The sequence below is a fragment of the Balaenoptera borealis genome, assembly GCF_965194805.1.
Source record: "Balaenoptera borealis genome assembly, chromosome: 11".
NCBI lineage: Eukaryota > Metazoa > Chordata > Mammalia > Artiodactyla > Balaenopteridae > Balaenoptera > Balaenoptera borealis.
The window spans coordinates 91,478,889-91,505,651 of NC_138868.1; the positions used below are offsets into that span (position 1 = coordinate 91,478,889).

A 26,763-nucleotide genomic window follows, 5' to 3' on the forward strand; every position below is an offset into this window, starting at 1 on the left:
GGCCCTGAAACCTCAAAGTTTGTGAATTGCTTGCCTAGGTCATTCTGTGCTTCTTGACTCTTAATTTTCCCTGTGACCTATGGCTCCTATCCAGGATTGATTCTGTGCTGCTTACTGAACGAACTCCAGGCATCCATATGGTGGTCTTGATCCAGTGACAGCCTCAAACATTCCTTGAGGTACCACCTCTTACCCCCTCACCTTCCTGACTTCCACTCGCTAATAGGTGTTTGCCTTTCTTCCTTTTTTTCTTTCTTTCTCCTTTCTTTCTTTCTTTTTCTTTCTTTCTTTCTTCCTTTCTTTTTCTTTCTTTCTTTCTTTCTTTCTTTCTTTCTTTCTTTCTTTCTTTCTTTCTTTCTTTCTTTCTTTCTTGCTTTCTTGCTTGCTTGCTTGCTTGCTTGCTTTCTCTCTTTCTCTCTTTCTTTCTTTCTTCCTTCTTTCGAGTTTCAGTTTTTAATTTGGATAAAACTTAATTGTCTGACATGTAGGTTGAATGGTGACCAACATAAATTGTAAGTGTGAAACCCATAGGCTTACACAGCAAGAAAAAAGAATAATGCTTCCAACGTTCATAACTGACAATGAAGAAGTGCTTCACATAATACAGGTATTATGTATTCTATTCTGAATAGAGCAAATAATTTTACTTGAATCTTCTGTTGAAAACCATAGTGTTATGTAAAAAAGTATCAACATTAAATTACAAAATATTTGTAATTCACCCTTCCCTTATGTTCTAAGAAAAATGGGATCTAAAGAAGATACAATTTTTTCATGGGTAACAGTGGCAATATAGGTTACTTAATTCAATTCACAATTTTTCTGTTGTCAACTAAGGAAAACCAAAAATCTGCAAAAGAGAGGGGATTTTTATTGGAATATAATTTTTATTGGAGTATAATATAATAATTGGAGTATAATTACTTTAAAATGTTGTGTTAGCTTCAGGTGTACAGCAAAGTGAATCAGTTATACATATACATATATCCACTCTTTTTTAGATTCTTTTCCCATATAGGTCATTACAGAGAATTGAGTAGAATTCCCTGTGGTATACAGTAGGTCCTTATTAGTTATCTATTTTATATATAGTGGCGTGTATATGTCAATCCCAATCTCCCAATTTATCCATCTCCCCCTTTCCCCCCTGGTAACCATAAGTTTGATTTCCACATCTGTGACTCTATTTCTGTTTTGTAGATAAGTTCATTTGTACCATTTTTTAGATTCCACATATAAGCGATATCATATGATATTTGTCTTTCTCTGTCTGTCTTACTTCACTCAGTATAACAATCCCTAGGTCCATCCAAGTTGCTGCAAATGGCATTATTCTTCTTAATGGCTGAGTAATATTCCATTGTATATATGTACCACATCTTCTTTATCCATTCTGCTGTCAGTAGACATTTACATTGCTTCTATGTCTTGGCTATTGTAAATAGTGCTGCTATGAACACTGGGGAAAATGTATCTTTTTGAGTTACAGTTTTCTCTGGATATATGCCCAGGAGTGTGATTGATGGATCATATGGTAGCTCTATTTTTAGTTTTTTTAAGGAACCTCCATACTGTTCTCCATAGTGGCCATACCAATTTACATTCCCACCAACAGTGTAGGAGGGCTCCCTTTTCTCCACACCAGAAATGCAGATCAAAGCTACAATGAGGTATCACCTCACACCAGTCAGAATGGCCTTCATCAAAAAATTCTACAAACAATAAATGCTGCCTTTTTTCTAACAGGTAGGGAAATACATCTTCTTCTGTCCTGTGGGGATGGTTTTTGTGTGTGATGCCCCAGTGTGGTTATTTGGTCACCCAAGGTCAGGGTTCTTTCAGTTCTCTCTTCCCCAGGATGCCTGGATATTCCCTAGAAGGGTGAATCCAAAGTAAGTTCAAGAACAGCTCACATTGCTCCTAGAAACATGGCCACCCTTCCTCTCACTGTGATTACTGACTAGGGTCCTCCTGCCTGACTCCCTCACAAATGGGGATTTCCCATTCTGAGGTGCTTTGTTTCTTCCTGAAAGCTGGATTCTTTTACATAATTCCCCAAATCCATTAAACTTGTGTATATGTGCCTAAGCCTTTATTAATGGCAGGGCTTGAGCTGTTTTTACCAGTGAGGTTCCTGTGTTCCAGCCGAATTGGATTTCAAGGATGTGCATCAGTGGAGTGTCTCCAACAGCACATGTGGACATAACTGACCTCAGCTGTGACCTACCTGGATACCTGCAACCTTATTGAGTACTTTCACATCTAGAGCATTGCTAAAAAGGAGTGTACAATTCTGTGTCTGATATGGGATCAAAACCTAGTTTTGCACTGGGTCTCTGCTTATTCCTATTCCACCGTATCACTGAAAAAAGGAATCTCTGATGCTATGGGCTCCTTTATCTCTGAACTACCTCTCCCTGCATTATGTTCTGGGGTAAGGAATCCTGGAAGAATCGTCATAACTTCCACCTTTGGAAGCTCCTGCTGGTTTACTGTCTTGAATTAGACTGTTGTTTTGTTTGTTTATTTGTTTGTTTTTTGCTTTGTTAACTTTCTCTCCAAGGACCACTGGAGACAGGCACTGGCAAAGACAGCACTGGAAACTTCTTGGGGACATCACAGCACCCAGTCATGCTTTGTTTTCTATTTTTTAATCCAAGCATTCTTTTCTCTGATTCTGATTCACATGGGTACTCTATTTGTTGTTTTAAGCTACAAATATAAGCTCTTCCAGAATAAAGATACTCTATGTGGCTCACAAATAAATGAATAACTCTGACACCCATTGGCAGAAGCTTTGGGGTCAATAAACATAGAGGCCTTGCTTCCTAGCTTCAGAGTAGACTATAATATTCTGTGAGAAGAATTGCAGCATATACTTTCACTTATAATTGTGTGAAATTTAGTGTTCACCAATTCTTTTGTGTTCCAAAACTCCCTGTGGTCTAACTTGAGGCAGTTTATCTGAGTCAGCAGGCATTTTATAAATAAGCTAAAACTCTGTATAACTAAGTGAGAATCACAGTCATAAGAATATAGTTGGAAAGGACATTTAGGGGTTGTTTTTATGGTAGCTTTAATGATTATACAATTCATTTTTAGAGACTGACCTCCTTGGTGGCGTCACCATCACCTTCTTTCTTATAATTCAGAAGCTAATTCTTAGCATTTCCTGAGGTCACATTAATTTTTATTTTGGTCCCATCTTTATTGCAAAAGTCCTCTTATATCACAAATGGATCAGACTACCCCTTGGTTCAAAATCCAACCTCCATGTCCATCCTTGTGTCTATTGATTTCCAGTGATATCAAGCTAATTTTGTCCTCTCATAGCAGTGTTTCTTGGCCTTTCTTTATTAGTGGTGCTCGATCTTAGGGTCTACCTTTCATTTTCCTAGGTTAGAAAGGAAAGGGACCGAATTATTTGATGTATTGTTTAGGAAAATGCTAGTCACTGTAACAATAAACTCCAAATTTACAGTAACTTACAATAAAATTGTATTTCTCACTCTCCTAAGTCTTATGCAATTCTCTACCACATGGTGATTCAGGGACCCACCTTGTGGCTCCTTATTCCTTTAGGGTCTCAGCACTCTCTTGCTATATCTGGCAAATGGTGAAAGAGAGGCTGGAGAAGGCACATTTGCTTCTTAGCTGCCTTGATGCAGAAACAATATATGTTATTCCTACACACATTCCACTGGTGAGAGCTATTCATAAGGCCCACCAGGATGCAAGGGGATCTGGGAATGTCATTACTGGCTGGATACCTGTTCCCCAATGATAACTCTACAGTATGGAAGAAGAAATACAATTTTTTTATTGTGGTAGAATATACATAACATAAAATTTATCATTTTAAACAGTTTTAAGTGTACAGTTCAGTGGAATTAATTCCATCCACATTGTGGTGTAACCATCACCACCACCCATCTTCAGAACTTGTTTCATCTTCCTAAATTGCTCTGTACCCATCAAACAATAATTTCCCATTTCCTCCCAACCCCAGGCCTTGCAAATCACCATTTTACTTTCTGTCTTTATGAATTTGGCTACTCTAGGTACTGCATACAAGCGGAATCATACAAATATTTGTCCTTTTGTGTCTGGCTTATTTCACTTAGCATAACGTTTTCAAGGTTCATCCATGTTATAGCATGTGTCAGAATTCCATTCCTTTTTAAGGCTGAATAACATTCCATTGTGTGTATACATATTTTGTTCATCCATTCATCTGTCAAAGGACGCTTGGGTTGCTTTCATCTTTTGGCTATTGTGATTAATGATACTATAAACATGGGTAGACAAATATCTCTTAGAGTCCTTACTTTCAATTTTTTTTGAGTATATAGCCAGAAGTTCTGGATCATATGGTAATTCTATTTTTAATTTTTGAGGAACTATCACACTGTTTTCCATAGTGGCTACACATTTTTACACTGGGGGAGCACATTATTGATGTGATTAATGTGTAACTTTTTTTCTTTTTCCTAACCTCCTCATATATACAACATCACCATATCTTACTTTTCCTCCATTCATTTCACTCAGATATTTAATTTGTGAAAGTTAGCTACTCATGAATTAGTGGATTATACAGTCTAACCACATCAAATCTGGGACATGGGGTTTTACGAGGAGGATCTCAAGTGCTCAGAGGTTGAGAGTTCCTTGGTTGGGGAAGAGATTTTCAACAGAACAGCCTTCGGCACCACCCCTATTATACTAGCGAATGCTGCCCCTAGTTAATAAGCGCTGGGTCTCTAGGGAAAAAAATAGTTATTTGTCAACAGCTCAGAGTCTAAATCATACTTCTTAAACCTCCCCACTTTAAAGTTTTAATTAGTACTGCTTCTCCTGTTTGAATAGTTTTCAAATTCACATCTCACTTTGTTTCTTATTATTTCAGACCAGTCATGCCAATTTAAGCAATTAATGAAGAGTAACAGTTGACACCTATAAGAAATGCCAATTCACAATCCCTGGGAATGTTGGAGTCAGGAAAATAATGGTGCCCTCCGTTACAATCAATCCTGGTTTCCCTTTATTCTGCCCTGTCCCTTAAGTTCACACTGGCCTGTGGGGGAATTGAAAGCTCTTTTGTCCACAGGATCAGCCAGAGGCAAGACCACCCTGGTCTTCCAGTTATCAGTTGGAGCAGACTTTTGATTCTGGCGCTGATGCTTCTACCCACCATTACCTAAGGAGTTGATCACTTCCCCTCTGGGAATCAGCCTTTTCACTTGCAAGTTGAAAGAGATAAATTAGACTGGGAATTTAATTAGATTATCTTGCAGGCTTCTCCAAACTCCAAAAAGTCTATGACCCACTGTTTTCCTTGGCAATCTGTGGTTCTGTGTAATGTCTTCCACACCTTTTATCAAAGCTAAGGAGACATTAACCAGCAGCGAGACATTTTTCCTCACCCACAGATTTATTTGTGATCAAAATGTTTGAGGATTATTGTGTTCTTACATGGCAATACACAATCAAACACCAGATGCTCAGCATTCAAAATGAAAAAGGCAGCTGAACAATTTGATCTCTTCCATCTGATAAACTCTGATAACTAAGAGGCTGATACAGATGCCTCGACCGTGGCTCAGCCTGGGCTGCCCTCTTACAGGCTGTCTTGGCACCATGCAGGGAGCCATCTCTGAAGTTGTGCAAGCAGTTGGTGAGCTGCTTGTACACTCTTGCAGCAGCATTTGAGGTGTGGAAGTCTGCACAGTGGGGACGGGAGTGACAGCAGTTTTGTTTACTTAGCTACAAACTGCAGGCACTGAAGCAGGAGCAACAAAAGCCCAAAGAACAAGAACGAAGAGAAACAGATGATTCCAGAGAGGCCTGTGAGACAGTATCAGATGTTTCCTCTAATGCTTTTAAGTGGAATTCTACAAATCAGATTGAAACTGTTTTATAGAAGCCCCCAAATGACAATATGTTTACAAAGAAGAGGAATGTCGTAAAATCATCGCCATCTATATGGAAAAAAGGTATATATTTCTTCTGCCACAAGGGTGCAGCCATGTTTCTTGACACTTTTAGCAAGTGTAATTTGTATATGAGTAAACACTATTTATTGTTAACCTCATCTTTAGGACTCTGTCCAGGAGTTAGAAAATGGGTGTCCTCTGATGTGATAAACAGCCACATGAAAAATTGCCCAACTTTTGTCTTCCTCTCCCTCACTTCTTTCAGGTCCTCTACTCTCCAGGGTGTCCAGCGCTTCATAGGGTGGTTAAGGTCCTCTAACAACAAACAAAAACATTTCCTATAATGATTCACACTAGTATTTTACTGACTTCCTGCTTTCCACCTGCAGGAGCTCTTGCATTTTAAAAGAGAATGTTGTTTATAGGGACGATGCCTAAACTATAGAAATAGGTCTCAAATCATGGCATTTCAGGTATAAAGTCACCTGTCTTATTTATGTTTGAGGGCAGAGGAAGCCGACAGTCACATCACTTATACTGACTATTTCAGTAGAATAGGTGACTATTCTACTTAAAATTCAGGCATCTTATACTGTACACATAGCATTATCTTTTCTATTAACTTCATTATTCCTATGAGCTGGGTTCAAGACTAAATTAGGCTGATATCATAAATCTCAGCTGGTGGTTGACTATAGTGCGCACTTTGTAGATTCATCCCCTAATGAGTGAGATCTGGTGTGATTTGTCTGGAAATATGACTTTGTGCACTTCTTCCATTAGCCTTCATTTTCCTGCTCATCAGATTTGGCAGATAATTTTGCAGTCTGTTTTAATCACTTTAGGGTGAGCTCTCAGCACTGAGCAATGCCTTCATGCCTTAACAGCTACAGGATTCCATGGCCCACAGAGATACGTATGAGGGAAGTCGGACTCAGTTTATTTGAAAAATAACCTTTCTGATATGCAAAATTGATGTAACTCTACTCACACTGGAACCAGAGGCAAAATTAATGACAAATTGCCTCTCAGCTTTTATTTCTATTTACCTATGCCTGAATATTCAGAGTCATTTAACAATTGTTTTGAGCTGAATAGATCAGGGGGAAGTTGAGGATGCCCTGTACTTTTCAAGGGATCAGAAAGTCTGGTTTGGAAGAGTAGTCATGGGGCTTTTGCCAGATGAATTACCTCTGGGGCCGGTGCTGGGGTGTGAGGTACCAGAAGGGGTAAGATGAAGATGGGGGAGTTAGAATTGCCTTGGGGATTAACTTCCCCTGTGAGCTATGCCTTCAGCCAACTGGCTCCAGCCCTGAGCCATGTGAATAAGAGTCAGATCCCTAGTCACTCTGTGCATCAGTTTTCTTTCTTTTTTTTCTTTTCTACTGTAGTTTATTAGAAGATATTGAATATGGTTGCCTGTGCTATACAGTAAGACCTTGTTTATTTTATATACAGACTTATCTTTCTCTGTCTCTGTCTTTTGCTATCTGACTTCCTTCACTTAGTATGATAATCTCTAGGTCCATCCATGTTGCTGCAAATGGCATTGTTTCATTCTTTTTTGTGGCTGAATAGTATTCCATTGTATATACATATGCCACATCTTCTGTATCTATTCATTGTGGGTGGACATTTAGGTTGCTTCTGTGTCTTGGCTATTGTAAATAGTGCTGCTGTGAACATTGGGTTTCATGTATCTTTTTGAACTAGACTTTTCTCTGGATGTATGCCCAGGGATGGGATTGATGGATCTTATGGTAACTGTACTTTTAGTTTTTTAAGGAACCTCCAACTGTTCTCCATAGTAGCTGCACCAATTTACATTCCCACCAACAGTGTAGGAGGGTTCCGTTTTCTCCACATCCTCTCCAGCATTTATTACTGGTAGAAATTTTGATGATGGCCATTCTGACTGGTGTGAGGTGATACCTCTTTGTAGTTTTGATTTGCATTTCTCTAATAATTAGCAATGTTGAACATCTTTTCATGTGCTTATTGGCCATTTGTATGTCTTCTTTGGAGAAATGCCTATTTAGGTCTTCTGCCCATTTTTTGATTGGGTTGTTTGTTTGTTTTTTATTGAGTCATATGACCTGTTTATATATTTTGGAAATTAAGTCCCTGTTGGTAACATCATTTGCAAATATTTCCTCCCAGTTCGTTAAGTTATCTTTTCATTTTGTTTATGGTTTCCTTTGCTGTGCAAAAGCTTGTAAGTTTGATTAGGTCCTATGTGTTTATTTTTGCTTTTCTGTCTTTTGCCTTGGGAGACTGACCTAAGAAAACATTGATATATGATTTATGTCATAGAATGTTTTGCCTATGTTCTCTTCTAGGAGTTTTATGGGGTCATGTCTTATATTTAAGTCTTTAAGCCATTTTGAATTTATTTTTGTGTACAATGTGAGGGAGTGTTCTAACTTCATTGATTTACATGTGGCTGTCCAGCTTGCCTAACACCACTTGCTGAAGAGACTCTCTTCTCTCCATTGTATATTCTTGCCTCCTTTGTCAAAGATTAATTGACCATAGGTGTGTGGGTTTATTTCTGGGATCTCTATTCTGTTTCATTTATCCTATCCATATGTCTGTTTTTGTGCCAATACCACACTTTTGATTACTGTAGTTTTGTAGTATTGTCTGAAGTATGGGAGTGTTATGCCTCCAGCTTAGTTCTTTTTCCTCAGGATTGCTTTGGCAATTCTGGTTGTTTTATGATTCCATATAAATTTTAGGCTTATTTGTTCTAGTTCTGTGATAAATGTCATGGGTAATTTGATAGGAATCATATTAAATCTCTAGATTGCTTTGGGTAGTATGGCAATTTAAACAATATTAATTCTTCCAATCTAAGAGCATGGGGCTATCTTTCCATCTCTTCTTAAATATTCTTCAACTTCCTTTATCAATGTTTTATAGTTCTCAGCATATAAGTCTTTCACCTCCTTGGTCAGGTATATTCCTAAGTATTTTATTCTTTTTGACGTAATAGTAAATGGGATTGTTTCCTTAATTTCTCTTTCTGATAGTTCGTTGTTAGTGTATAGAAATGCAACAGATTTTTGTATATTAATTTTATATCCTCAAATTTAGTGAATTATTTGATGAGCTCTAGTAGTTTTCTGGTGGTGTCTTTAGGATTTTCTACATACAGTAACATGTCATTTGCAAACAGTGACAGTTTTACTTCTTCCTTTCCAATTTATATTCCTTTTGTTTCCTTTTATTGTCTGATTGCTGTAGCTAGGACTTCCAATATGATGTTGAATGGAAGTGGTGAGAGTGAGAACCCTTGTCTTGTTCCTGATCTAGAGGAAATGCTTTCAGCTTTTCATTATTGAGTATGATGTTTGTTGTGGGTTTGTCATATATGGCCTTTATTATGTTGAGTTATGTTCCCCCTATTCTCACTTTTTGGAGAGTTTTTATCATGAATGGATGATGAATTTTGTCAAAAGCTTTTTTTGCCTTTATTGAGAAAATCCTATGGTTTTTATTCTTCAGTTTGTTAACGTGGTGTATCACATTGATTGATTTATGCATATTGAAAAATCCTTGCATCCCTGGGATAAATCACACTTGATCATGGTGTATGATCTTTTTTATGCATTATTGGATTCTCTTTGCTGGTATTTTATGGGGGTTTTTGCATCTATGTTCATCAGTGATATTGGCCTGTAATTTTCCTTTTTTTGTGGTATCACTGCCTGGTTTTGGTGTCAGGGTGATGCTGGCCTTGTAGAATGAGTTCAGGAGCATTTTTCCTCTGCAATATTTTGGAATATTTTGGAAGAATAGGTGTTAACTCTTCTATAAATATTTGGTAGAATTCACCTGTGAAGCCATCTGGTAATGGACTTTTGTTTGTTGGGAGTTTTTAAAAAATTATTGATTCAATTTCTTTACTGGTAATTGGTCTCTTCATATTTTCTATTTCTTCCTGGTTCAATCTTGGGAGGTTGTACATTTCTAGGAATTTGTCCATTTCTTCTAGGTTGTGCATTTTATTGACATAGAGTTGTTTGTAGCAGTCTCATGGAATACCTTTTTCCATTCCCTCACTTTCAATCTGTGTGTGTTTTTAGATCTGAATTGAGTCTCTTGTAGGCAGCATATTTGCAGGTCTTGTTATCCATTAGTGTGCCTCAGTTTTCTTATCCTAAAAGGGGACTTTCTCTTAAGATCAATAAAGTTAAAGAGAAAAATAAGGATTCAGAACTCCCCAGAATGTGTCACTTTTGTATGAGGATTATTTTGTGCTAAAGGCAATTGAGACCCTGTGGGTTCAAGAGAAACTACTGCCCTACCCTGAACTACTTAGGAGAATTTAAATTGGGGATTTTTTCCTGAAAAGACTTATTACTGAAGATAAATTTTATCTAAGTGGTCCCATCTATATGGCAGGGCAGACATCTAAGTACCAAACATCTGCTCTTCTTATCATCCTATCATCCTTGGAAGCCCCAGACCCCTATCTCATTCCTTAGCTTGGATGGCTTATATTCCTCATTTTATCTTTCTGTTTCTGAACCTCTCATGTATGTGGTGTTTTGGTATATATGAAATTAAACTTGATTTTCTTCTGTTAATATGTCTTATGTTGATTTAATTCTTAGACCAACCAGGAGAACCTACAAGGGTAGAGGAAAGTCTTCCTGACAGAAGCACTCATTCCATGAGTGTGAGAGTTCAGCACACTGGACACCAGAGACAAGGAGATGTTGACATTATTTCTATCTCTGTCTATAAATCCTCTTCCTTCTTTTCCAGTTTGTGTCCTTTACAGTCAAATTTATATCCTGAGTTATCTTTAAACTGGGATTAGCATAACTCACTGTTCTTTGAAATACTCACTAAATAATAGACACTCTGGAACATCTTTTGATGTTTAATAGATGTCAAATACTGGTAATATGCTGTTATTAAAAATGTTAGTTTCCTGAAGTGACTCAGAGTTGACTTATTTTTCCTTCTGTACAGAGAAATCTATTTGCCTGTACAATGGCACCCTAGAAAGATGTGGAGTGGTGAATAATTTAATAATTGTACAAAAGCATTTTGCTCTTCAACAAAGCATATAAAATGGAATAACCTTTTAGTTCAAAATAAACTTTATCTTAACATTAATTTTTCCCATTTGTTCTTACACTTTCAAAAGTCAGAAAGAAAAGTGAAATTCTCTTGATCAATGTGTAAAAACCAGAGTTTATTTAAAAAAAAAAAATCTATCCTATCTATCTATCTATATCCAGTTTGCTCCACAGAACAATAGCTGGCTTTACCTAGAGTTGAGCTCTGAATTTTACTCATGGCTATGTTAAGGACACCTGATAATCTGTTCTTATCAGGTATTAATATTGGAGTGACACCTGGTGAAAAATTGCTATAATTGGTTATCTGAACTGCTGAAAAGAAAATCACCGTCCCCTAGTGGCATCACTCATGCTAGAAGCCCATGATACCAAACCTAGATTTAATACCTGATCTAACTGCAGTTTCAGCCTCTCACAGAAATTTAATCTTAATCAACCAGTCTGGAATTTTCTGGTCAAGCATCAGTAAGGTAGTCTGTTACAGGGACCCTCTCCATCCCCAGGAGGAAGAAGAGGCATCAGTATGAGAAAACCCTTGCTCTTCCCTCCTTTCACAAAAGATGTCTTGGTCTAAAAAGAATAATTTCTTTTGTTTTGCTAGTAGCTCCCTTGCCCCACCATTTTTCCTATAAAAGCCTTCCATTTTGTACAGCTCCTCTGAACACTGCTCTAGTTGCTAGATAGGATGCTGCCCTATTCATGAATAGTTGAATAAGGCAATTAGATTTTCAAACTTACTTGGCTGAATTTTGTTTTTTAATAGAACCAATTGAAGGTATTTCTACAAGGAAGGGTATTATAGGTTAAACCTGAAGAATACATATGGCTTTATGATTATTGTGGTAGTATGGAATTCTACATTTAGAACATATATAATAGTTAATGGAAAGATTTAAGATTTGGTTTTTCTTACTCTCTCCAAAAGCAATTTGGAGAACTGAGGAAAGCTCAGAATTCATGTCAGTGGATCTAGATATGAGCCTTGGTACTATGATTTACTCACTGTATAAATGAGAACAGAATAGGTTTTGTCCTCTGTAACTTGAGATAAAATGAGCTTATTCTATCCTTCTTATCTTTCAGGGCTATTGTGATGTTCAAAAAAGATAACATGATATTCTTTGTACATTGCAAAGGATTTTGCGAATGACAGATTCTATTTATCAATGGTGTAAGTATAAGAAAATAATAGGCTTATGATGGAAATCAAAAAATAAGGAATGAGGGAAAACAAAATGTATTTTTGAGTGGTCACTGTGTAACAGACATTTTAGAATTTTTTAGCACATTTAATTCTCCCTACACGGTAAATGAAATGATAAGCAGTCCCTCAGTTTCCAAATGAGAAAACCAAAGTCAGAGAGTTTAAGTAACTTGCTTAAGATGGCACAGCTAGTAAACACTTGAGTTAGTACTTCTTTCATTAAACAATCTGTTTTTCTGTACAGAACATTTTTCCTCTTTCAAACATAGCTCCATGATGGAAAGGCTGATATGCACATTTGTTTACTCATTTGTTTGTTCCATAAATATTTATTCTCTGTTAAAACTACTAAGTCATTGACCTGGTTCCTTCGAGGAAACAGAAATGAATAAAATACAGTCCTTGTTCATATGGAGTCAAAGTCCACAGTCTCCAGTCAATTCTTGGCTTTCCTTGCTAATGGTAGGATGAAGAATAATTAAAAACACTGGGAAATAGAAGCTCTGTAAGCGGATTCTTAGAGGAGGATGAAGTTATTGAATTTGCTTCAGTTTCTAGTCAGTTAAGAGCCAAGCAGAAACCTTTGTTGTCTGGTTGAAAATGGAAAATAAATCGCCATATTCTCTTTGTTTGGTAACTGGAGTATTAAGACTGTAAACAGAGCTGTTGAGGGTGCTGGCTGTGGATTCAGAAAGCTCTGTGTTCAACTCCAAGCTCCACTTACCAATTGTACACTTGGAAATTCACTTCTCTTCTCCAAGCTTCAACTTCATTAAGCATAAATGTACTTTTAACTGTAAAATTAGAATAAACCCATGCCCCCAAAGTTGTTAAGATGATTAAATGAATGAGTGTGTGTGTGTGTGTTTGCGTGCACGCCTGTGTCTGCATGGTGTATAATGTATGTTAAGTACTCAGCATAATGCCTGTTGTTTGGCAAGCAGTCCTCAAATGATAGCAATTATTATAATTATTTTGTCTTTGAGGACACAAATCATTACTCTGAATGTCAGTTTTGATTGCAAAGAGCAGCTGATCCAGATAACCTGCTTAGCAGATTGGGCTAAATATAGGACTATTTTAGGTTTATTTGTATTGGATTGTTCGCTTTATTATTTTTAATGAAATTCCTGGCAACAGTTTTCTTTGCTTTGTTTTCATAAGAAGGTGCGACAGAAAGGAAATTGAGGCTAATTAAGGGTTTGAATTACTTGACCTATAGGAAATTCTGTTTTATGGCCTTTGGCTTTAAAATACTCCCCTTTTCCTGACAACTTCATTTTAATTACAGATGTTACACTCATGGAATGCTTAAAGTTCATCAGACCATATTCTAAGTGATTTTCATGAATTAATCTATTCTTCTAAAACCTAATGTGGAAGGTACAACTCTTGGGCATCTATTTGGCCTGCTGGTATCCAGAGGAACATGAACCAAAAGAACAACAAATGTTAAGTGGGGCTGTTGCTTTAGAAGAGCCGGAGGAGGATCCATTTTACAGATGAGGACGCTGAGGCACAAAAATATCAGCTCACCTGTCCAAGCATGTAAGTGGTAAGGCTTAGAATGAACATAACCAGCCTGGCTCCCAAACCCATATTTGCAACACCTCCAGCACAAGCCTCCCATAAAGCCAACTAATTCTATATGTTTCCTGGAATACTGAAGTCATGACTTGTTCCAGTAAGGAAACACACAGGCACAGTGATTAGTGAGCCTCGCTGGGCCTGTGACAAACCAAACATTTTCTTCACTGCATTACAATGAAGGAAGAAGATAACTAGATTGGGAATTAGCGTCCATGAACTCTGGCTTAGGGCCTAATACCAGTTTGTTGTGTGACCTATATAAGTGACTCTCTAATCCTCAGTTTCCTCATCTATAAAATGAGGTATTGGGCAAGATGATCTCAAGGGACTCTCTCAGCTCTAAAAGTCAGTGTTGTTTAAATCTGTGATGTGTAAAATTAGGCAAAATTCCATGTTAGAACTACTGTAGGTTAAGGTGATTATTATAAATAGCCACTGAAAAAATAGCTTATTGAAGCAGGAGGGGGAGCCAGATAATTGTTTTGTTTTGCTTTTCCCCTTCATAGTCTAGCCCAGATCAATTCACTGTTAGCTGTTCTCTTAGAAAGCAAAGAGCTGGGTCCTGGAAAGATGTGGCATAGAGCAGGCAAGTTTTGATGGTGCTGGAATGAAGGTGGGACGGCACAAAAGAATGGGGGCTTAGAGAGCTTCCAGGGAGAGATGGCAGGGGCAGGTGCCCCGGGGTTGATGGTGAGAAAAGTGGTGGTGATGCTCTGCTCTTCACTTCTTCTCAGAATATCATTCCTTTTGTGGAGCTTTTTTTTCTCCAATGACTCTCATATCTGGGAGCTGACATGTCACTTAAATTGGCCAATCAGAATATTTCTTTGGGATTTAAAAAAAAAAAAATATTACTAAGAGGGAGAAGGGGTAACTCCTCTCTGGTGGGGTGTGAGGCACAGGACCTATCAGCAAGCTTATTCCCCAATTTGTGGAAGAAGTGAGTTTGAGAGATTAGTACTGATCTGCAGATAGAAGCATATCCTGAAAATGTTAGAATCTCTTGTTCTATTTGTTCCAGAAGCCAAGCTCACACATCTATTTTTTTAAAAAATGTAACCATTTCTTAGACTCTCTAGGCTAAAAAAAACCTCTCTCTGTCTAAGCTGGCTTAAGTTGGATTTCTATAACTTGAAAAAAGGAAATAACAGGAACAATTCAATTCACCGATAATTGAATTCAAATCAGTTAGACTCTGAAACCAGAATCCATGAGCCAACAAGAAGGATGTAAAATTTTACTGGTTGTTGCATTTTTCTGTTGTAAAGATGCATGGCTTTCATCAGCTTGTCCAAAGGGGGTGTGAATCAAGAAAGGATAAGAACAATTGCACCAGGGAGTTTGCAGGCAGGAGTGAGATCACTTTTGCAGGAGTTCAATAAACAGCCGTTGAATGAATTCAGTACACATCAAGTAAGTGCCTGCTGAGCTTCAGATATGGCACTAGGTTCATGAAGGACACAAAATGAATGGCATGGCCTCAAACAGAGCACATCTTGTAGGCGAGACACATGGCTAAAGTGAAACAGAGTGGAGTAATTTTTGTAACAGAGGCACACAGTGTGGGCCCCTGTGGGAAGCAGGAGCTGATGGCTGATTCTCACTAGGGGATCAGGAAGGCTGAGCAAAGTGCTTTGCACACACGTGAGTCTTCAAAGCTTTGGCACAACATCATTCACCTGCATAGCATAGTGGCTGGGAACTCAGACCCTGGCGTCAGCCAACTGGGTTCAAATCCTCCCCAATCTACTCTCTAGCTGTGGGGCCTTGAACTTGGCATTGATGAGCTTGAATAACAATAGTAGCTACCTCACAGTGTAAAAGGCTGGTTACAACAGTTGGTACAGAGTAAGGAGGACATTGTGGTGGGAGTGGTTTAATTAGGGGAGATGATGGAGTAGAGTCCAGGCTGAGAGGGCTGTGGGACAAGGGCAGGGAGGCAGGGAATTGTGTGTTATGATGAGGAGCGGCAGTGTGGTTCGCTTAGAACCCAGTGTCCATCAGATGACTTTGGAGAGGCAAATCGGAATGCTCTGGAGGCCAGGCTCAGGAGCTTGAGAGGAAGTGGGGCCATCAGAATGTCCTATGCAAAGGAATAACATGATTGGAGCTGGGAATTAGGATAAAAGCTGACTGCAGTGTAGAGAAAGGACAGCCCAGGGGAGATATGGTGGGTGACATAGGGGAATAAGGGTAAGGTTGCCCAGTGGATAAGAGCGTAGGCTTTGGAGTCAGACAGACAAGGTTTCAATTCTTGCCTCTGTCCCTATTTATATCACTTTGGAAAACTGACTCCATTTTCCAAGAGTTATTCTTTAAAATGATGATGGAAATAGTACTTACTTCATGGGATTGTTGTGAGGCATAAATGAGGTAATGCTTGTTAAAGAGTTAAATTTTTAACTGGCACATAGCAAAACACTTCATTTTTAGTTATTATTATTATAATAATCTTGGATAACAATGAAGAGGTATTTCTTCCAAGTCTGGATCTTTCCTGGTCCCCAGCTCACTTTCATCTCAGATCCAACAGATAGGGCTTGTCCAGTAAAGATCCCCCAGACAAAGGCGTCCAGCACTCATAGGGTCAAGAATTAGGCACTGGCAGCTCTGAGACAGGCTGAGACCTGGGACCTGGGACCCTTTGCTGTACTGCTCAAACCTGGACAAACATCTCTGAGCAACAGAATACAAAGAAACTATATGGGACTAAAAATAAAGGCGTGCATGCACAGTTGGGGCAAATTAATGACAAGAAACAAAAGACCAAAATCCAACTGCCGCTTCTGAGGTGTTGGGAGCAAAAGCAAGGTACTGCCCATGATCCCTGCACACAGCACCACCAAGGGGGTGGGCAGACCACCTAAGCCACCCCTCTGGCTGGACCCATGGGTCTGCTCCTATCCTCACCCCATTTAAGACACCTGCTCACCCCCTTCAGGAAGCGAGCAAGGGAACCTGTTACTTGTTTTCACTCTGTGCGGCACAAGTGCCAATAAAGCCTTGCCTGAATTCCTCGTCTGGCCTCTTATCAATTTCTACTGATTAAACAGTCCAAGAACCTGGGTCAGCAACAGATCTACCTTCTTTCCTGCCAGCATCTTTTCCCACTAAGCAGCACCCCCACTTTACATTTGTTGTTCTTTTTGGTTTATGTTACTCTGGGTGTCGGCAGGCCCACAGCAAATGGATGCCTGAACTTGGCTGTGAATATGGCTCAGAAGTGGTCATAATTACCTCAATGCCTGTTTCCATTTGAACACATGAACTGAGCAGCAATCAGTTCTCTCTATGAACAAAGGCTAAATAACTGGGCTTGTTGCTTAAAATGAGCAAAATCTCTGTGATATTTGTAGTGTAATTTCAGACAGAGAAAAAAGCATTTCAAATGGAAAGTGAATTGTAAGCTAAAAAATGAGAACTCGCTTCTTCCTTTTTGAAATCCAGGTTCAAATGGTTGACTTTCATTTGAAAATACTAAAGAAACAGGAAGAAAAAAAAATTTAATGAGGTATTTCAGAGCATGGAGCAGGTATATATGGCCAGGCCATTCATTCTACCATTTGTTAACTTTATTCTATTGATCTGAGGAAAATTTTCCTTCAATTGTATAGTTCTTTCAATTTAATCTTTGAAATTAATAAAAAGCTCCTGCTCTGCCTGCAATCTGATCCCCTCAAACCCTTTGGACATTAACAAGACACAGGGTAACGTATCCCCAAAACTGACACACATGACGGTTGTCTAATGGCTACTAATTTCTTTAAAATTCATGTCGGTAATGATGATTATAATAAACATTTGGTGGGAATGTAAATTGATACAGCCACTATGGAGAACAGTATGGAGGTTCCTTAAAAAACTAAAAATAGAACTACCATATGACCCATCAATCCCATTGCTGGGCATATACCCAGAGAAAACCATAATTCAAAAAGACACATGCACCCCAATGTTCATTGCAGCACTATTTACAATAGCCAGGATATGGAAGTAACCTAAGTGTCCATCAAAAGATGAATGGATAAAGAAGATGGGGCACATATATACAATGGAATATTACTCAGCCATAAAAAAGAAATGAAATTGAGTTATTTGTAGATGGACCTAGATTCTGTCATACAGAGTGAAGTAAGCCAGAAAGAGAAAAACAATTACCGTATGTTAACACACATATATGGAATCTAAAAAAAAAAAGAAATGGTTCTGACGAACTTAGGGGAAGGACAGGAAAAAAGATGCAGACGTAGAGAATGGACTTGAGGACATGGGGAGGGGGAAGGGTAAGTTGGGATGAAGTGACAGAGTAGCATTGACATATATACACTACCAAATATAAAATAGATAGCTAGTGGGAAGTGGCTGCATCATATAGGGAGATCAGCTTGGTGCTTTGTGACCACCTAGAGGGGTGGGTTAGGGAGGGGGGGAGGGAAATGCAAGAGGGAGGGGATATGGGGATATATGTATACATATAGCTGATTCACTTTGTTATACAGCAGAAACTAACACAGCATCGTAAAGCAATTATACTCCAATAAAGATGTTAAAAAAATAATTAAGTTAAAAACAAAAAAAACAAAAACAACAACAACAAAAAGAACATTTATACGGTACTCACTATTCCAGGCAATGTTCTCAGGACTTTATATTTTGCTATCTCGTTTGATTTTAACCCTAGAAATGAGGTAATATTATTACTCTATTTTTTGATGAGGAAACTGAGTCATAGGGAAGGAGGTTAAACAATGTGGTCAAGGTCACATAGTTAGGAAGCTATGGAGTTAGGATTCAAACCCAGATTATCTGTCAACTGTATATCTTTAACCACAATTCTATGATAACCGACTTTGTGTTCTTGTGGTTTTGTGTTGCTAGCATGTAAACATCACCTAAATTAAGATTAACAATCACCTCCATAATAGTTTTAATTAAAATTCCACAAGATTGAAAGACAAACTGGATGTCAGAATATTTTCAGTCTCTAAGATTATTTTAGCTCATATCATGGAGAGGCTAAGGGCCTTTATTGGAATGATGGACTCCATCTTGTGTTCCTGGCCTTTTAAGTTCCTTTGCCTTCTAGGTAATTTCTTCCTTTCCTCATAGCTCCTCAAATTTCTTTCTTTTTTTGTATTCTCTCACCTATTTTTTTTTTTTCTTCTCCTTGTCAACTTGTCATCCTATTGCTATTGTGCTATAGCACAAATTAACCTTCTTCCTAGAAATAAGCAACAAATTAACTCTTTAGGAATCATTCTAATATACTTGGGGTGTGTGTCAAATGTATCAACAACATTTAAACCTATCTGACACCAGCTTCTATGTGTGGGTTCTTTCTCCACACCAAACAATTCTTCAACACCACCTGTGTGTCCTACAATTCAACTCAGTTCTGAAGCTATCTACCTGGAGTTCACATCAGATCCCACAAGTTAAGGGCTCAGTCCCACGAGACTGCTACCTACTACCCCCTACTTCAGATGTCAATTGAAAGTCCAGGTTGTTACCTGTGCTTCTGACTGACTGGCTATAAATAAGAAATTCCCAAGAACCCCTCTTTGGGTTTGGTTAATTTTCTAGAGTGACTCACTAAACTCAGGACACCAGTTTACTTGCCAGATTATCAGTTTATTACAATGGATATTAAAGGATATAAACTAGGTGAAGAGATACATATGGTGAGGTCCTGAATGCAGGAGTTTCTGGCCCTGTGGCACGGAGTTGTAGAATTTGGGGGCCAGCATGGCAGCACGTTGATGCGTTGTGGTTCACCAACCTGGAAGGTCTCCCAGCCCAATCTTTTTGGGTTTTTTTGGAGGCTGAATTCCATAGGCATGATTGATTAAATCATTGGCCATTGGTGCTTGAACTGAATCTCCAGCTCCTCTCTGCTCCCCAGAGGTTGGGAGTGGGGTTGAAAGTGCCAACCCTCTAGTCAGAGGGTTGGTTCCCCTGGCAACCAACCCCCATCCTTAGGTAACCTAGGGGTTTTCCAAAAGTCACTTCATTAACATAACAGAGGACACTTTTTGGCTCTCATCACTTAGGAAATTCCAAGGGTTCCAAGAACCGGAAGAAGACAAAATATACATTTATTATAAATCACAATATGACACATCTATAATTTTTTTGCTGTAGTGTAGATATACAAACTAGTGACCTTACTAGTGGAAATTTTCTTAAAATGAAAAAAGAAGAAGGGGGTTGCATTGCCTTTAAATCCTGATCTATTACTAATTTTTTTTTAATTAAAAGTAATTAACCACATGAATTTGCTTGCTAGGGCTGCTATAACATAGTAGTATAGAATGGCTGGCTTAAACAAATTTATTTCCTTACAGTTCTGGAGGCTGGAAGTCTGCTGTCAAGGTGTCACCAGGATTGGTTTCTTCTGAGGGCCATGAAGAAAGAATCTGTTACAGGTCCCTCTCCTTGGTTTGTAGGTGGCCACTTTCTCTCTGTGTCTTCATATCACCTTCTCTCTCTGTGTCTCTGGGTCCAGATTCCCTCTTTTTATAAGGAGACCGGGCATATTGGATTAGGGCCCACCCTAATAACCTAATTTTCACTTAATTACCTCTGTCAAGACCCTACCTCCAAATATAGTGACATTCTGAGATACTGGAGGTTAGAACTTGAACGTGTGAATTTGGGAGCAGGGGCATAGTTCAGTTCATAACACCTTACAAAGTAAAAATTGTCCAGTAGATTTACTTCTATCCTAAAAAATAAGAGTTTTTATGGGGAGGTTTTTCTTTCAGTGGCATTAGCAGAGTATGTAGAAAAAATGATTGCAAGTACAGACCATGCTGTGTTTCTGGAAATTATCACAATATCACCAGTGTCTTAAGGTGGATTCTTTTTTTTTTCAATAAAAACAGTGCTATAACTGGGGATTGCATTTCTGACAATAGTTTTGGTACTAAGTTTTTTCCTCCATTTTCCCCATCTGGTGTAAGGGCCAGCTTTCCAACTCTTTCTTTCGTGCCTTCTGATTCTTTGGATCATAATGACATCTGAGAACTTTTTACTGGGACCTCCCTTCCCACATTTTAAAAATAGTGAAAATAGGGACATCCCTGGTAGACCAGTGGTTAAAACTGCATACCCCCAGTGCATGGGGCCTGGGTTCGACTCCTGGTCAGGAAACTAGATCCCACATGCCACAACTAAAGATTCCACGTACTGCAACAAAGATCCCTCCCATGTCAAAAAAGATCCCACGTGTTGCAACTAAGACCCAACACAGCCAAATAAATATTTAACAATAAATAAATAAAATAAAATAGTGAAAATAATGACCTCCAGGGGTTGTTGAGGGTTACATAATATTAACTGTGGAAAGACTCTTTCTCTTAATTGTACATAAATGGGTTTGCTCCCTATTTAAATTTTGAACTCCTAGGGAACAGGGAATGCATTCAACTCCCAATGGATAAAAGTAGGCACTATAATAAATGTTTTTTGAGTAAACAAATCAATTCTATGATAAAAAGCATTATACTTTCTTTTAAATTCTAAAATAATCTAGTTTCAACAAGGCATAAGATCCAAGGAGGAATATAAACCTGGAAACAGGCTAAAGGTATGACTTTGGAAGTGGAGGGTTGTAATGACAGGATTATCAGATACAGAGCTGGGTCCTTCAGGAAAATGTGTTCCCAGTGGATCTAGGAAAGAATTAGTAGTATGGGTTGAATAGTATCCCCCCAAATTCATATGTTGAAGTCCTAACCCCCCTTACCTCAGAATATGTCTATGAAAATAAGGTCACTGAATATGGAATCAGTGAGGATGAGTCATACCGGAGTATCCAATATGACTGGTGTCCTTATAAAAGGGGGAAATTTGGACCCAAAGGCAAGCATACTGGGAGAACGTGATGTGAACATGAAGGCAGAGATGAAGTGATACTTCCACAAGCCAAGGAATCTAAAGATTATCAGCAACTCACCAGAAGCTAGGAGAGCAGATTCTCCTTCACAGTCTTTAGAAGGAACCAATCCTGCCAACACCTTGATCTTGGACTTCGGACTTCCAGAACTGAGACAATAGATTGCTGTCATTTAAGCTGTCTAGTCAATGGTGCTTTTTTGTGGCAACCTAGGAAACTCAAACAATAGGACTGGCAACAATGAGGGCCAACTGGATAGGGTACAAGTCAAGGCTCTTCCATCCTAAGAATCACTGTTTTGGGGTAAGGAATGGGACACCAATAAATCTGAAAAGAATGTGAGAATGGGAGTTTGGTAGATTGATACATGAGGCAGCTCTTGAGGACTTTAGCCCTTTAGTACGGGGGACTCAACACTATTTAATGGGGATAAAAACCAACTATAAACTTTTAAAATTTTTGGCAGGATCCTACTGGGTTTCAGAGGGTTGGGGTGAGAATGGATAACAAGGTTGAATTAAGATGGTTGTCTGATCATTATGGACGAAGAGATATATCAATGAGGATAGGTTAAATTTTATGTTATGTTGTGGCAACAAACAGCCCCAAATCTTAGTCATTTATAACAACAAAGGTTTATTTTGTGTTTGGGCCATATATCCAACATGGCTTGGGAGGAAACTCTGCTCATCAGTCTACTGGGATGATGGGTTCTACATTTTAAAAGATGCTTCTATGACCACCACAGGAGAGGGTATGATGCACAGCAAATAACATAGTAGCTCTTGAGACATCTATCGGAAGTGGCACATGTCACTTCCCCTCACATTGCATTGATCAAAGAAAAATTTCAGGGGGTGCAATAATTGAACTTGAGGGTGGTCTTAGGGACCCCCAACAAAGCTTCCAAGTGGTAAGAAGAGGCATTAGAAATAATCCCACAGATGAATCCTTTGAAACCAGCCAAGTAACACAGAAAGGATGCTAAGAGATGCTGGGAGTGGAGGCAACCGATTGACTGTCAACCTGACACAACTTATAAGAGGCCAAGACAGGCTGCTCTGGGATTTAACAGAGGACATTTGGATGCACATTAATGTCGACACAGATAAACATCAGAATAAATAGTTTACCGAAGATGTAGCTGAAGGTTATTTGGAGGTTAATGTCCACTATGGGAAAGAATAACAGCACATCTCCAAACTGGGTCTAAAAGAGTACTTTTAACCAAAGGTAACTGTTTATTTGCTAAACCATTGCCTTTTCTAATTATTCTGTTCAGAAAAAGTTAATGGAGATTTGCTCCAGGTTATAAAACAGAAGACATGTGAAATGCAAACATGCCATGTTTGTGAAAGTGCAAATGTGTTTGCAGCTAACAACTGGCAGTGATTAAGGTTGCTATTTTCTCAAAATTGGTTACTTTTGGGAAAGAGAAGTAGAAACATCATGAGGTTTAATGAATTTGCCAATTGTTCTTACTGCATATTTGAATTTGTATGTCTCTATGTAATCAGTCAATGAATAAAAATAAACTTTGAATTAAAAAAAGAAAAAGCCTACTAATTACTTTTAAATATATATTTTAATGTACTTTATTGTTGGTGCAAATATTTACCTCCTTGATTGGAGAATGTCTCAAGTGCCAGTTTGTAAACGGACTGTTCTCTTGCAGAGAATCATTTTGCTATTTGAACCTTGAACTATTCATTCAAATTAAATGAGGTATTATGTTAAATTGCCTTGCTCCTCTAAAGTGCTACACAAAAGTAAGCATTACCAGTCATTCTTATGGGCAGTGGCCCACAGTATTGTGTGTAATTTCTTATGCACCATACTTTTTTTAATCTCAAGCATGTCTTTTTGGTAAATGGAGGTGTCAAACATTGGGGTTTGACTACATGTGGTCTGGTTGACAAGAGCAGGTTGGGGCAGACAGGAAGGGCTGAGGCCTGGAAAAAGATCTGTCCCTGAGGGTGGGGAAGCCACAGAAGTGAGGGAAGTAAGTCAGGGAAATATTTTGACATATAGAACACACAATCCATGTGTATAGAAACTGAACAATGGGGTATCGGGAAATACATAGACGATGGGGACAGACAGTATAGGATCAGGCAGCATAGAAGTTACGAACTTGGCCCATGGGGTCACAGAGATATAGATTTGAGTTTCAGTTTTACCAATCAAAAGCTGTATGATTTGGGATCCATGAAAGTCTCTTTTTAAGCCTCAAGTTTCTCAAATATCAAATGAGACAATAGCAACCTTCTGAAGGCGTCATTGTTAAGACAAACTTAGACAGTGTATGTAAGGCATTAGCGCAGTTCCTGACAAGTAGGGAGTGCTCATTAACTCTTAGCTCATATATATTTTAGGAGAGCTATTTTCAAATCAGAATCAATTGTTTTCAGCTGTGTGGAGAGTGTCACTTTCGCTGTTTAGGACCACGCAAATCCTCTTAGAGAGGAGGAAGGGGAAGATAGCTCAGCCAGATCAACAGGCCACCTGTCATCATGTGAAGGAGGATGCATACGACCTGGGTGGAGGAGACACATTTGCTATTTGTCTTGCTGCTGTGGCGGTGAGTCTTCTCTCAACAGCTGCTGCCCATCACCTTTGCCCATGGATGAATCAACAGAAAGTGCATCATGGCTTTGCTGAGCACCATCAAAGCACCATTCTCTTTCTCATCAGCCTGATGTATTTTTATGACGCTTGGATCACAGATGTGTATGTGTTTTGGGGGGGAGTTCCTGACACACAGGGAGGGAGAGGTGGTGTGGAAGGAAAAGGGCATTTCAGTGGAAATGAACAGAGCAGCTACACACCCCATTACAAAGTGTCAGAGGTAACAAGACATTTACAGTGCTGAGGTCCTCTGACAATGTGTTTCAACACTTCATTTGACTTAGAATGATCTTAATTATTCTTCACACTTGGGCAAAACAAATCCAGTCATTTGCAAGGACACATGGACCATAAAATGCATTAAGTGAGCCCAAGGAAAGAGCCTCCAGGCAATGGAAAGTGTTTGCATTAGGTCTTTACTCCCAAATCTGGGTAGGAACAGACCCTCTAACTAACGAAGGAGTTAAAGCTAAGTCAGAGTGTCACTCAGGCAGCTAAGTGGGCAGCTCTGAGGCCACACAGTTCATTGTTACCATGGGTGCACCTTACCATGGTAACAATGAACACCAGAGATGGTGCCTCATGCTGAGGAAGAACTTGAAGAGGTAGAACAGATGGCCTGTCATCTGTTTCTACTTTGGGCATGACAGATGAGCAATGGATCCAATTATATCACTGTAGGGGAAGAACCATCTAAGACATTTGTGGTCTATGGGGCTGGCTGTGGAGCCATGGATCAGTACCAGGTGCATTGCCCAGTCCACCAGTCTTGTAGGGCCTGTTCAGGAGTAGCCATGGTAACCATAGCCAACTCAGAATCATATCCTGGACCACACATCACTTGGGAAAGGAAGCATGAGGCTAGAAGTGACTACCACCAAGCCCAGCAGATGGTTTCTGTAGTCTGTGCAGACAATATGGATATGAACACTTTACCTTCATCACGAGACTGAATAATAAAAAAAAAATACCTTCATTTTTTAATCCCTTTGTCAAAGAAAAAGTAGTCACTTGTTGATCTTACTTAATTTAGTGATTCTTCAAGTGTTTCCCAAGAATGCTAAGAATTATTTCACATTTAAGTAAATGACGAGCATATGTCCTAAACGTGCTTTCTCTAAAGTTGGTTTCATAGTGCATTATAAGTGTAACTCAATAAAAGTTTCCTTGTCAAATACATTTGACAAGGAATCCAAAATTAAACAGATCTCTTCACTAAAGGACTTTATAGTCTTTAATTTATGATATGAATTATGGATATGTGAGTACAGCATATAAAATACAGTATTCCCAAAGCTTATTTGACTAAGGAGTGCTTTTAGTCTGAAGCATTTAGGGGAAGAGGGAGCAAGGGTATATTTTGGACTAGTGTTTTGCAGATACCCCTTTTGGAAAAGGCCACTGTGCAGTACTTTAGGAATAATTAGGACAAAATCACACAATTTAGCACTGTACAAATGGTTGAGATTAGTTAAATCTCTATGCTCTATTTAAGACCATGAAGAGTTCTTTACCTGCGTTTGCTCCATGTATAAAGAGAGAATAGTACCTCAGTTTTGAATTTTTTCATCAAAACCTCCATATATGTGGTGGGTATTGTTCTGGCTTCCTTCACGTTTCTATTTAGTCCTTCAAGTCATGTGAAGGAAAAAGTAGCAGATTTATGGAAGAGTTTTCCAAATACGAGGCACTGAATGAAAAGAAAAGTTATCTAGTGATTGACATATCATATACTACTTTGTATTTCAGAAGACTTAAATTCCAAGAGCCTTGATATTCTCAAAAACTTCATTGAAAAACCCCATAACCTAAGAAATAGGGTCTATGCTCTGTTCAGTAGTTTAAATATTCATCCCCCGTAATCTTTTGCAGCCATGGTACAGCACATTCCCAATCAGAGACTTGATAAAGAACAAGTTCCGCCTCAGAAAGGGTATCCTGAATAATGTAAAATTAATGGCTATATAATTCGCCCCACGTATGCTAGGTAAATATACTCAATTATGGTATATTTTCAGATCACTAATAATCAAATCAGCCTAGACATTTCTCTGCTTTGTTTGTATTCTTGTGACACCAAATTGATAGCAGACCTTTAGCTCAGTGTTTAATAAATCTTCTCAGGAAATCTTCACCGATAATGAAAAGGACAATGGAGCCTGCAGTGTGGCAAGCTCACAACCCAAAATACCGCAGCTGGGCTCGGTGAGCAGGACCGAAAGGGGGACGCGCTCACTCTGAGGCTGCTGGCGTTAACGTGTTCACAGGTGAGCAGGGAGCTTCAGAATCTGCCAATCCCATTCCACAGTCGCCTCTTAGCACTGGGCAGAGCTGGAGAGGCTGGTTGGGAGATGAAGGAGGAGCATGGTCAGGAGAGGGGAGGGGACACTGCCTAGAGGCGCGATCTGGGCT

General features: G+C 38.8%; 1 protein-coding gene and 2 long non-coding RNA genes across 3 annotated transcripts in view; 1 reads left to right on the forward strand and 2 right to left on the reverse strand.

Annotated features, from left to right (window-relative positions):
• RDX (radixin) overlaps nt 1–26,763 on the forward strand; it is a 652,052-nt gene that overhangs the window by 523,236 nt on the left and 102,053 nt on the right. The window lies entirely within an intron of this gene.
• The window catches only part of LOC309606502, a 232,592-nt gene that overhangs the window by 90,791 nt on the left and 115,038 nt on the right, over nt 1–26,763 (reverse strand). The window lies entirely within an intron of this gene.
• The window catches only part of LOC309606496, a 33,593-nt gene continuing 7,246 nt past the window's right edge, over nt 417–26,763 (reverse strand). The window contains exon 2 of the long non-coding RNA XR_014231890.1: nt 417–26,691. This is a non-coding gene — a long non-coding RNA (uncharacterized lncRNA). The remainder of the gene's footprint in view (nt 26,692–26,763) is intronic.